The sequence below is a fragment of the Petromyzon marinus genome, chromosome 35 (assembly GCF_048934315.1).
Source record: "Petromyzon marinus isolate PM22_M1 ecotype Great Lakes invasive population chromosome 35, UKy_Petmar_22M1.pri1.0, whole genome shotgun sequence".
Taxonomy (NCBI): Eukaryota; Metazoa; Chordata; class Hyperoartia; order Petromyzontiformes; family Petromyzontidae; genus Petromyzon; species Petromyzon marinus.
The window spans coordinates 13,746,742-13,760,346 of NC_133701.1; positions in this window are offsets into that span (position 1 = coordinate 13,746,742).

Sequence of the window (13,605 nt, forward strand, 5' to 3'; positions counted from 1 at the left end):
AGAGACACAGTCTAGGACAGACACACAGGGACACGGAGTCTAGGACTGAGGCACAGAGACACAGTCTAGGACAGAGACACAGGGACGCAGAGTCTAGGACAGAGACACAGAGACACAGTCTAGGACAGAGACACAGTCTAGGACAGAGACACAGTCTAGGACAGAGACACAGAGACACAGTCTAGGACAGAGACACGGAGTCTAGGACAGAGACACAGAGCCACAGAGTCTAGGACAGAGACGCAGAGACACAGAGTCTAGGACAGAGACACAGAGTCTAGGACAGAGACACAGAGACACAGTCTAGGACAGAGACACAGAGTCTAGGACAGAGACACAGAGTCTAGGACAGAGACACAGGGACACAGAGTCTAGGACAGAGACACAGGGACAGAGTCTAGGACAGAGACGCAGAGATACAGAGTCTAGGACAGTGACACAGAGACACAGTCTAGGACAGAGAGACAGTCTAGGACAGAGACAGTATAGGACAGAGACACAGAGTCTCGGACAGAGACACAGAGACACAGTCTAGGACAGAGACACAGACACAGAGTCTAGGACAGAGACACAGAGACACAGTCTAGGACAGAGACACATCGACACAGAGTCCAGGACAGAGACACAGAGTCTAGGACAGGGACACAGAGACACAGTCTAGGACAGAGACACAGAGACACAGTCTAGGACAGAGACACAGTCTAAGACAGAGACACAGAGACACAGTCTAGGACAGAGACACAGACACAGAGTCTAGGACAGAGACACAGAGACACAGTCTAGGACAGAGACACATCGACACAGAGTCCAGGACAGAGACACAGAGTCTAGGACAGGGACACAGAGACACAGTCTAGGACAGGGACACAGAGACACAGTCTAGGACAGAGACACAGAGACACAGTCTAGGACAGAGACACAGTCTAGGACAGAGACACAGTCTAAGACAGAGACACAGAGACACAGTCTAGGACAGAGACACAGAGACACAGTCTAGGACAGGGACACAGTCTAGGACAGAGACACAGAGACACAGAGTCTAGGACAGAAACACAGAGACACAGAGTCTAGGACAGAGACACAGAGACACAGAGTCTAGGACAGAGACACAGGGACACAGTCTAGGACAGAGACACAGTCTAGGATAGGGACACAGTCTAGGACAGAAACACAGAAACACGGAGTCTAGGACAGAGACACAGAGACACAGAGTCTAGGGCAGAGACACACAGTCTAGGACAGACACAGAGACACAGTCTAGGACAGAGACAGTATAGGACAGAGACACAGTCTAGGACAGAGACACAGTCTAGGACAGAGACACACGGACACAGTCTAGGACAGAAACACAGAGTCTAGGATAGAGACACGGAGTCTAGGACAGAGACACAGAGACACAGTCTAGGACAGAGACACAGAGTCTAGGACAGAGACACAGTCTAGGACAGAGACACAGGGACAGAGTCTAGGACAGAGACACAGAGTCTACGACAGAAACACAGAGACACAGAGTCTAGGACAGAGACACAGAGACACAGTCTAGGACAGAGACACATCGACACAGAGTTCAAGAGAGAGACAGTCTAGGACAGAGACACAGAGTCTAGGAAAGGGACACAGAGACACAGTCTAGGACAGAGACACAGAGACACAGTCTAAGACAGAGACACAGGGACACAGTCTAGGACAGAGGCACAGAGACACAGAGTCTAGGACAGAGACAGAGGGACACAGAGTCTAGGACAGAGACACAGAGTGTAGGACAGAGACACAGTCTAGGACAGAGATGCAGATATACAGTCTAGGACAGAGACACAGAGACACAGTCTAGGACAGAGACACAGGGACATAGTCTAGGACAGGGACACAGTCTAGGACAGAAACACAGAGACACGGAGTCTAGGACAGAGACACATAGACACAGAGTCTAGGACAGAGACATAGTCTAGGACAGATACACAGAGTCTTGGGCAGAGACACAGAGACACAGTCTAGGACAGAGACACAGGGACACAGTCTAGGACAGAGACACAGAGTCTAGAACAGAGACAGTCTAGGACAGAAACACAGAGACACAGTCTAGGACAGAAACACAGAGACACAGTCTAGGACAGAAACACAGGGACACAGTCTAGGACAGAGACACAGGGACACAGAGTCTAGGACAGAGACACAGAGACACAGTCTAGGACAGAGACACAGAGACACAGTCTAGGACAGAAACACAGAGACAGTCTAGGACATGGACATATTGGACACAGAGACGAGGACTCTGAGGCACAGGGACAACAGTCGAGGACAGAGAGGGCAGAGACACGGGTTTAGACAAATGCCCTAGCCCAGGAGGGAGAGTAAGCAGGTTAAGTTTGTGGCTGAGTGGACCTTGGTGTAGCACAGCACGGAAGGCAGTGGCCACAATGCTCCATGCAGAGCCTCACCGCTCCTCTCCTGTCTCCCCCGTGCTGTCTCCACCCGAGTGGGAGCTCCATCTCGTTTCGTGCGTTCCGTCTCCCTCGTGCCGTCCGATTCTCGTGTCCTGTCTCTTCTTCCGTTCGTTTGTCCTGTGGTTGTGCTGTCGTGCTCTCTCTCTGTTTTGGCCTTGTGCTGTTTGTCCCGCCTGTTGTTGTCCCTCGTGTTCTGTCTTGTCCTCGATACATTGTGCCTTGTGCTCTCTTGTCTATCGTCTCTGGTGGTGCCGTCTGATGTCCTCCGTGTTGTGTGCTCCCCGCGTCACGTGCTCGTGACCACACGATTGTGTTCATCGGCGTCTTGGCGTCACGAGACGAGGAATCCACTCGCGTCTCTCCCGCAGAGCAGTGCGACCCTCCTTTGTTTTAGAGAATGGCCCACGGAAGCAGATAGCACAGAACTGCCTCTGAGATCCCTTCTTCTTCAAGTGACCGCTGGTCCACACACAGTAAAGCGCAGGATTTCCCACTCGCACTCCCACGTGAGAGTAATGTGCATTACGGGACAGTCAAATAGGAGACGAGAATTGGGCCACATTTTTATTGTTCAATCATTGGTGACTGGGCTGAGACCATCACCTCACGACACTTGAGAACCTGGTGTAATTACTTCCCAGTTTGTGTGAATTTATGGGTCTGTGTGTGAGTCTACAGGTCTCTCTGTGTGTGGGTTGTCTGTGTGAGTTTTTAGGTCTCTGAGAGTCACTGACAGGGGTTGAGACCATCACCTCACAACACTTCAGAACCTGGTGTAATTACTACCCAGTTTGTGTGAATCTATGGGTCTCTTGCCTTGTTCCCCACGTACCAGCGTGTAGTGTGTGTGTCTACGTGGGGAACGGTGGTGTAGTGGTTAGCACGCTCCGCTTCGAACATGGCGACTCGAGTTCGATTCCTGCTCACGACCAACATTGGTGAAGATTATCTGAACCGGTCCTGGGCCTCCCCGAGGTCGAATCAGCCTCAAATAATTACCTGGTGCAGTGTGTAAAAACATCGCCACTGGGGAGACAAAGGCGACTTGTTGTGGTGCTGGTCACCCACCCCCTCGTGTGCCGTTCTGGCCTTCATAGGTGCTCACTAACAGCACTTGCCCCGACAGTCTGTTAAAGCTATGGGGGGATTTTTGTATTTTCCGTGTATGTCACCCCGCGTGCATAGCGCCGTGTGTATAGAATCAGAATACTTATTTATACTGGAGGAATCCGATGAGCTATAACGCTCTTTTTCACAGATGTCCAATACAAAAAACATGATCGTAGTGCAGAGTACAAGAAAAGTAAACAATCAGCCAAACATATACAAATGAAACTAAACCACCCCCATCCTTTTGATTTAAAGATTTCGTGACTGCAGGGATTCATATTCTTGGTTCTTTCGGTAAAGTCATGTAGAAGGGAAACAATAACACTTTGGTGTAATTCAACACATTGCATAAAATCCGTGATCTGGTTCCGTCTGTAAAAGATGTGATTCCGGACATACAGTACCCTGGCGTCTACAAACTAAGTTGCCTCTGTGGTAGTAGTTACATTGGGGAAACCAAACGACATGTCTCGGACCGCATTCGTGAACACAAAGCAGACCTAAAACACGGTAGGACCAACACCTCGGCCGTGGCAGATCACTGTTATAATTCAGTGGGCTCACATGACATTGACTTCTCCAAGACAGAGGTTCTTTGCAAGCCATCTGGCTACTATGAGAGATTCGTTCATGAGGCTATCCACATATACAAACACAGAGACAATTTCAACCGAGAAGATGGATTCTGGCTTAGCAATCGTTGGAAGGATTTGATCAGCAATTTCGGGTCTTAATTGATTGATCACGCTTAAGGTGGCTTTCAGACCCCATCCATTATTTTCGTCTCCCCCCTCCTCTTTTCCGAACATAGATGGACTCGTCCATCTGAACAAACTGTCAAATCGTTCTCCGTGGTGCTAACGTTGAAAATAACCGCCACTTTTTTCAAATTTTCTTGCTGTGGTTTTCACACCTGATGATGATTGCTTGTGTTGCAGTCGAAACGTCGTGATAATTTTATTGTTTTATATTTTTATTATTTTGTTTCCCTTCTACGTGACTTTACCGAAAGAACCAAGAATATCATCCCCATCCTAACAGGCAGAGCCCACTGAGGTGTTCTCTTATTTTTTGCACAGTCCTGCATGGAGCACAATGCATTGGACAATAAACTTAACGGTGTCTTACACTGTATCCAGCAAAGCCTCGCTGAATCTCAAGACCCTGTCCCCGGAGTGTCATCCATTAGCATGCTTGGCAATTGCCTTTCCAAGGAGCGTTTTGGTGAAATGTGATCAACGCATGTTGAAGATTCTTAGGGTCCTTTGTTAATGCCAGAGGCTCATTGAGGCAGACTTTGGCACCATGAAGACTCTTATGGTTTTGTGTTAATCTGCAGAGATACAGTAGGGTCCTGCATTGAGATGTTTGGCCAGTTATTTTAAAGTTATCTTTTTTTTCATTCGGGAGGAAACCGGAGGATTCCACACAGGTGAGGGGACCGCTGCCAGCAGCGTTATCCCCTTGAAGACTTGTTGAGCAGCCCACTTGCTGTGCTGCCGCTCTCTCCTGGCCATGTCAGCCGGCGGGCTTGTCCATGCGGCTCGGAGATTGCAGTGCTGTGCTTGTACCACCCAGATCCCCAGTTCAGGTGGCTCAGATGAAAAAAAACAACTCCCATCACATTCGCACCTCCGATTAGCATGGTTGGCTACGTGCGGTGTGAAATAAGTTCAACATACATACATTCAATTTACTTCTGCACTTAATTTGGCAACTGTTTAAAGCTCTCATTTCTTTTGACTGCCACGTGATGGACTGCATTACCTGTGTGCCTGCCAAGTTTCAAGTTGGCACCAACCGCTGAGCACGGTTGGCTACGTATAGCGCGAAAGAAATTCAACAAACACACACAAAATGTACAGATGCAAACCAGTAAAGTGACCGCAATGATGCAAATAGAAATCGGCTTGAAAATCAACTGTCACAAACATAAGTCACTGTAACATAATAAATTCCCTGTAGCGTGAGTCAACTCGAGCAGCTTATGTTGACATTTAGTTATAGAAACATTAAACTTATACAGGGTGTTTTGTACTAATGTGTAAGAGACGCAGGTGTGTGAGTCAAATGGGCAATGTTAATCTCCGGGCAATACAAGTCGTTGGGCAATGTTAGTCTCTGGGCAATGCTAGTCTATAGTGATTTATACTCTGTCTCTGTATGGGTCTATGGATTTCTGTGAGTCTATATGAGTTTACTTTAGGCAATGGGATTCCAGGTGTTCACAGAGAATGAGTGAGAGCCTCGTGAGTTTATGTCCTTGGTACGGTGCATATTTGGGGTGTCTGGAGATTTTGAGGGTTCAGATCCTTAATTACCACTGGATAAGTAAGCACTGAATTAGGTGTGTATGCAGTAATGATCTTGGGAGTAAAGGTAACAGTCATGAGTACAGTGTTTAGTTTGTAAGACAAAGTTTAGGGAAGAATGAGAGATAGGATTTAGCAAGTCAAAAGTCCAAAATCCTACTCGTCCACTCACACCCACTCGCTTATCTCTCACCCACTAACTCACCCACTCACTCGATCACTCAACCACACTTACTTATCCACCCACCCGCTCATTCAACCACTTCCTCACCCACCCACTCACTCACCCACTCACTCACCCACCCAATCACTAATTCACTTAACCACTCATAGACTCACACACCCACCTACTTAGTCAATCACTCACCCTCTCACCACACTGCAGATCACCCCACTTAAATTTTTGCTTCTTCCCTTGCACTGCTCCACTCTGGAATTCCTCCCTTAATCATCTTCATCTCTTTCTCCAAAGGTCTTAATAACAATGCAAACGGTATTCAATTCAAGAATTGTGTCAATTCTAATAGCTCTATTTCAACTTTGATAACAGTGCTGTTCGTTGCTGGCCACTTGGCATTGTGAGGCCTGTGCTCAGCAACTGTAATAAGCCCTCAGGTATGGGGTTATAAAAAAAATTCACATCAACAAAACATGAGAATCCGTTTTTAAATTATTAATGCCCTGGGATAGGGCCAGGTTATTAACCATGGCCCTGGAATAGGGCCAGGTTATGAACCCCTACCCTGGGATAGGGCCAGGTTATTAACCCTGACCCTGGGTTAGGGTCAGGTTATTAACCCTGACCCTGGGATAGGGACAGGTTATTAACACTGACCCAGGGATGGGGCTGGCTCATAATTATTAATAAATGCAGTGTTGATGTAAAGAGGAAAGATGACTGACACTTGAAGTGCAAACATTTAATTATATTAATGACGGTGCTGAGTATCATTGTTTACTGTTGGTAAATATCGATTTAAATATTCAACTTGTCAACATCGCGAGTCACTCTGCCAACAAATGCTTTCATGTAATATGATGTTTATTTTACAGGCGTAAACGTACCCTAATGTGCACGACCTGCTAAACCACACAATTACATAACAATCACATAATATACAAACACAAAGATCTCCGTATAGTCTGTAACCGACTGTATGGGGCTAGTGCTGCAGTTGGAGTAACAACTATGAAGGTCGGCACGGCGCACGAGGGGGTTGTGTGGCCAGCACCATGCCCGGCCATCTTTGTATCCCAAGTGCTCGATGTTTTTCACATACCGCACCTGGTACTCATTTTAGGCCGAGGCGACCAAGGGGAGGCCCAGAACCTGCTTCCGACGTTTGTCACTCATGTTGAGTCACGAGTTGGAATCAAACTCATGTCTCTGGGTTCGTTGCGCGGTGTGCTAACTGCCACACAACCGCTCCCCGGCGAGGCAGTGTGTTCCTTGGCCCAGGGGTAAGTGCGTTCCCCGCATGTTGCAGGGGTTCGCCGTTCGGATTTGGCAGGCCTGCCCTGGTTAACACTGTGGTGGTGTGGTACTGACCATAGGATACTGCGTGGTGGTGTGATACTAGCCGTAGGATACTGCACGGCATGGTAATAACCCACTCACTCACCCACTCACGAACCCACTCACCAACTCACTCACCCATCATGGGAATCACCCGCTCACTAATCTACTCACCCACTCGCTAACCCACTCACTAACCCACTCACCCACTTATCCACCACACTGCAGGTCACCTCACTTCTCTTTCTGATTCTTCCCCTCGCACTCCTCCACTTTGGAATATCCCTGCCTTTGTATCGCCATCACGTTCCCCCCAAAACTCTCGCAACAATAACCCTGCCCCGTTAAAATAAACGTGTTGCGCTCTTTAATCTATATATGGACAACTTCGTGTTGACTAGTGCTGTTTGTCACAGTCCCCTTGGACGGGCTCTATGAACGCACCGCGAGTCTAACGAGAGTCTATCGAGGAATCTGCGCATCCCCGATGGCGGAGGCGCTCGACTTTGGAACCAGCCGTGCCTCACTCTGCGGTTGCCATAGTGATTAAGAGTGGGGGGGGGGGGGGGATATTAGATATTAAGCTTTCTGGATGAAGTGTTTCCCAGTTGCCGCTGCTGCCAAGAGTGGTTAGTATGAAGCACAGGACTCGTTTTCACTCTGATATTGAAATCCAAGCAGGTGCTGAGCCTTGTCGGCCGATTGGGAGCGGGTGATCAACAAGCGGGTTGCCACAGTGCCCCCGGGGCAACGTGGTGCTGGGCGGCAGAAAGAGAGGAGGGACGGGGGCGGTGCACAGTTGTGCTGTACTTCTGCACTCCCCACCGTCCGCGCGATGCCCCCTGGCCTTCGCCAACCCCTGCACCGCCCAGCGGTGGAGGTTTTGCTGGAACAGCCTCCACGGCTGGAGCAGCACGTAGGGGGGAGAGCACCCCCCCCCCCCCTCATTCAGCAGTGGATTGGCACGCGGGGCGCGCGGGTCTGGGTAACGGCAGCTTGTGCCGGCCACGGTCACCAGTGTCTCCTGCCGTGCACCAGATCTAATCGCGTAACGGGGATTCGATGCGGTCACCGCCGTTGCCAACCTCCCGCTCGGTCCCCTCGCAGCGCCCGGGCGGCGTCGCCCGAGGAGAGAGCCATTGCGTCCCGGCACGGCAGGTAACGTGCGTATGGTACTAACCCACGACACCTCGCTGATCTCGTCAAGGGGCATAAACCGTCATCACGCGAACTCCGCTCATTCTCGCAGCAGCAGCAGCAGCGGCGGCGGTTTTTGGCTTAGCCCTCGAACAGAGACGGTGGTCACCGCATCGAGCGCTTTCAGATGCGCTTCTACGGCCGTCTAGAACGCTCTTTCTTAGGAGGCCACTGGGGCGATGCACTTTAAAATCTAGATTGAAAACTCACTTCTTTAGAACTGCGTTTTGTGCTTAGTTTGTCGTCCTGCACCCGCACCTCCGATTAGCAAGGTTGGCTAAGTATGGTGTGAAAGAAGTTCAACATTTATCAGCGTTTACATTTACCGACCCATTGATAAACATAGACTCTTACGATTGCGATACATGCCATTGGCGTTTGTGCTTAGGGAAATATTATTTACCGCTCAAATTCGCGTGAAGACAATACACCAGAGTTACGTTTACTAGGCCCGGTGGATCAGCGTGAGAGGGAGCGGATCGCAATTGCAGTCTTATTTTAAACTAATTTACATAGCGTCTTATCCAAGGCACTTTACACAGAATTAACAATAGTACATACGAATGTATTGATGGAGATTAGGTGACTGTAATAGATTAGAGGAAGCAATGGGCACATTTGTGATGCGTGAATTTGGTGAAGGCAAAATTGATGACAGTACAGGCAGCCCGCGGGTTACGAAAGGCGTGACACGGCGTCACAAAGAGTCAGACCCTCCTTCAAATATGACGTCACAAAGCTCTGCCCCCCCCCCAAAAAAAAAGATGCTTCAAATCGCTTTAAACTATTGTCATTGTAGTGCGTATTTAATGTGCCGCTGCACCCTGATGTTGGAGAAAACATTTATTGAAAAGTATATTTAATTAAGTAGAACGTATTCTTAGTTTTTTCGGTAAAGTCACGTTGAAGAGAAACAACAAAATAATAAAATATATATGAAACAATAAAAAATTCTCACGACGTTTCGACCATAACTCAAACGGTCGTCTGAAGAAAAAAAATTCTCACGACGTTTCGACCATAACTCAAACGGTCGTCTGAAGACGTCTGAAGACGACCGTTTGAGTTATGGTCGAAACGTCGTGAGAATTTTTTATTGTTTTATATATATTTTATTATTTTGTTGTTTCTCTTCAACGTGACTTTACCAAAAAAACTAAGAATATGAATTACTGCAGTCACGAAAGCTTTAAATCAAAATTTAAGTAAAACGTGTTGTCTATATTGAAAGTTGCGCATTTTGATGTGACGTCACATTTCTCAACCCCCCCCCTCTCGTCACACATCGTCACAATTGACCCCCCCCAGGTGCGTGACGTCATTTATGGACGGCCCCTAAGTGAGATCTTCCGCAACCCGGGGATTTATTGTAAATTATGATGAATGGATTGAATGAATAGCGAATGAGTGAAAGTCATATAATGAGAATATGAACAGGGAAGAGTAACGTTGGTGGTTATGAGGGGGAGATTAAGGGGGGGGGGGGGTGTCGTGAGGTGATCGAGGGAACAATAAGTGTGAGTTTTGAGTGTGGTGCCAAAACGAGTGAGCGAAGGTGACTCCTTAATGTGGAGGGGAAGTTTGTTCCAGTGAAGGGGGGCGAGAAGAGAGAGAGAGAGCAAAAGTGTGGATTGAGCACAAGGAGGAACAGAGACAGCTTGTTTAACGCCAAGCCTACTTGAGGGTGGTTGACTCAGCCCATCATCCCTCCACTGTCTTTAAAACGAGTACTACTTTGTGGGGAAGTCAACCAATGGTTGTGTCCTGGATATCAACTTGACCTGGTGTGAGCTAAAGGCAAAATGCGGCCGAGCCGGGGCCCAGATAGCCCGGGTGTTACCAAGTCAACAAAAGTGTATAAACAACTCGAAAGTGAGAAAACAACAATACAAAGGAGATGTTAACACGAGCCAGAGATGTGGTGATTGTTGAATCGACAGATTGTGCATTTTTTGGGGGTATTGCGAATTTTTATATGTTCACTGCTATCAGAAATGGAATATTTATTTGTACTGGAGTAATCCAATGAGCTATAAAACTCACACAGGATACCCCGGTGAATAAACCTGACACTGCCTCACTCCACAGTAATTGCCCGGCCACAGTCCGGCCACAGGGTTCCATACCTGTCAACCCATACGGTTTACTCGAATTCGTGTACAGGGAAATTGCTTTTTCAGGTCCATATGGTGTACAGCCGTTACAATATGTGACGGGACTTTGTAGGATGAACGTTGAGATGTATAAGTGCATGGGGTAACCAATAAGGTCTGAATTGGTTTGTTATAAGGGAGGCACTGATACAGGGTTGACAGGTATGGGGTTGAGCTCAGTGGGAGACTGTCAGGGCAGATCTATGGTTCTTTGTGTGAGTTTATAGGTTACCATGTGAGTCTATGGATCTTTGTGAGTATATAATGTCAGGTGATGGGAGACTATCACAGCAGATCTATGGGTCTCTGTGGGTCTTTGTGTGAGTCCATGGGTCATCATGTGAGTCTATGGATCTTTGTGAGTCTGTAATGTCAGGTGATGGGAGACTGTTATGGCATATATATGGGTCTCTGTGAGTCTCTGTGAATCCATTGGTCATCATGTGAGTCTATGGGTCTATGTGAGTCTCAGGCCAGATGATGGGAGTCTGTCTCGGTGGCGGATGCAGTGTTTTAAGGTGAGTTGCGGGCCGTCCGCGTTGCTGAGGCACCACAGGACTTTAGGCGTGTGTTGTCGAGCACATGTGCTGTGTCACAGGGCCTGCCCGATCATGTTACCTCCTCCTCCTGCTGCTGCTGCTGCCAGGATCTCTCCCGGCCCGAGATCCCTTACTCGTTGAGACGCAAATCTGTCGGAGCGTGTCTGAGCGCTGTGGTGCACGTACGCGCACGCTCGAGCGCAGCCTGCTTTGTCAAATATTCTTCTCAAGGCCTCTCCAGCGCAGAGTTTCAATGGATTTCTCTCCACGGTGCTGGCGACACTCAAGTGGTTATATATTTATTTCAGCATGGTGAGGGAGTGGTTGAGTGGGTGCAGAAGTGAGTCCGTGGGTGGGTGAGTGAATGGTTGAGTGGGTGAGTAAGTGGCTGAGTGGGTGGGTGAGTGAGTGAATAATTTAGTTTATTTTTGTAACCTCACTCACCCACTCACCCACCCACTCACCCACCCACTCACCCACCCACCCACTCATCACGCTTTTCTAATTCTGCTTCTTCCCCTCGCACTGCTCCACTTTTTTAAAATTCCCCCTTGATGTCGTCATCGTCTCATATGCCCGAAGCTCTTATACTATGATAGTCACAATACTAATAATAATTATGGTCATAATAATAATATTAACTTCGCTTGGGTGTGTTTGGCCTTCGGAGCCTGTGCTCAGCAATTGCGTTTACAATATAAAACAAAAGCAGTGGTGATCTGGCAGTGAACAGCACTATTAGCCCGTGGCTCTAATTGCCTGGCTAATCCACTAATTGGCTACTTAAAATGGTGCCCTTTTGGTTGATTAAGTAATGGATTTCTCTTTCGTCGTTTTGGTCAAGCTGTGAGCGCTGTGATTTATACGAGGCGGTGTGATTGACATGTGGGGTGTTTAACTGTATCACTGACCACAGGAAGTGAGTGTTTTGCCCGGCCTGCTCGGTTACCGTGACCTGTCTGGTTACTGTGGCCTACTCAGGTACCGTGACCTGCTCAGTTATCGTGACCTGCTCAGTTATCGTGACCTGCTCAGTTATTGTGGCCTGCCCGATTAGCGTGGCCTGCTTAGTTACCGTAGCCTGCTAGGTTACCGGTGGCTGCTCAGTTACCGTGGCACGTGATGAGAGCCTGGCCCATGTACCGCCCCACATGAGCGCCGCCACTTGAGAGGTCGCCGCTCTCTGGTGCTCTCTCGAGTGGGCTCAGCTGCGCGTGTGTGTGTGTGTGCGTGCGTCTGTGCGTGCGTGTGTGTGTGTGCGTGCTTGCGGGTGTGATTTAGAACGCTGAGCACACGGATTTAACAAAAATATTAAATAACAAAGCGGACGGTAATACACGCCTCCTGCCTGCATCTGTCCCTGCACGTAAATCCTATCAGCCCCGCCGTGGCCTTCTGGGAGTGAGTAATTTAAGCCGGCGTTGGTTCATCAACGCGAGGTAAAAACGCCCGATTATTTTGAACGGCCGCCGTGCCGTTACGTTTGTAAACACGTCCTGTTCGGTGCGTGTAACCCGCGCGACGTGCTGTGTCATTTCAGAGCCTGCGGCGTGAATTGGTGCCGCGCTGCAGCGTGCTCACGAGCCTGCCTCATGGCTCCGCATGTAGCTTCCCTACCTCCCAGCGTCGCATTCTCAGGCGCGACTGTTTGTTCGCCCCAGGAAAATCTTCGCCGAGTCTCGACAACGCTTTGTCAGGAGGGTCCTGCCAAAGTTTTCCCAACGGTCGGGGCCGGGGGGTGTTGTAATCTGTTGTTCAATGCACAATATGTTGAATCAACAATGAGTGATTTGTACATTTCTCAGCATTGGGGATGTTCTGGCCCTCAGTACCCGTTAACATTGTCCAGGTTACTTGACGCTGTTGCTGCTGCGTTGCCAGAGGTGCACAACAACAACGCAGCACGTTTTGTCAACAACAACACTGCCACTGGTCCTTTGTTCATAGCAGATGAGCGATGTTGTGGTTGACGTGACGCATTTGCTGAAGAAGGACCATTGCCAAAAACGTTGCCTTATATATATACAGTATATATATCTGTGTGTGAATTTGGACATATTGGCAGCACACCGGTCCAGCGTAACACACCGGTCCTCGTAAAACAGTTCTAAAATCATCTTCCGACCCCTTCGACATCACGAGGAATGATTTTGACACACCACCACCACCCCGCAATATTTTCTAACCGGGGGTTGCTAATTGATGGAAAATAAATAATTATTGCGAAAAATCTGATTTTTTGTCATACCACGGCACCGCCGGCGTACCGCCGATACGTTCGTGCGTGTCCTCGTTCGGTCGCACTGTGTCGGGTCTTGGCCGAGGGCGGTGCGT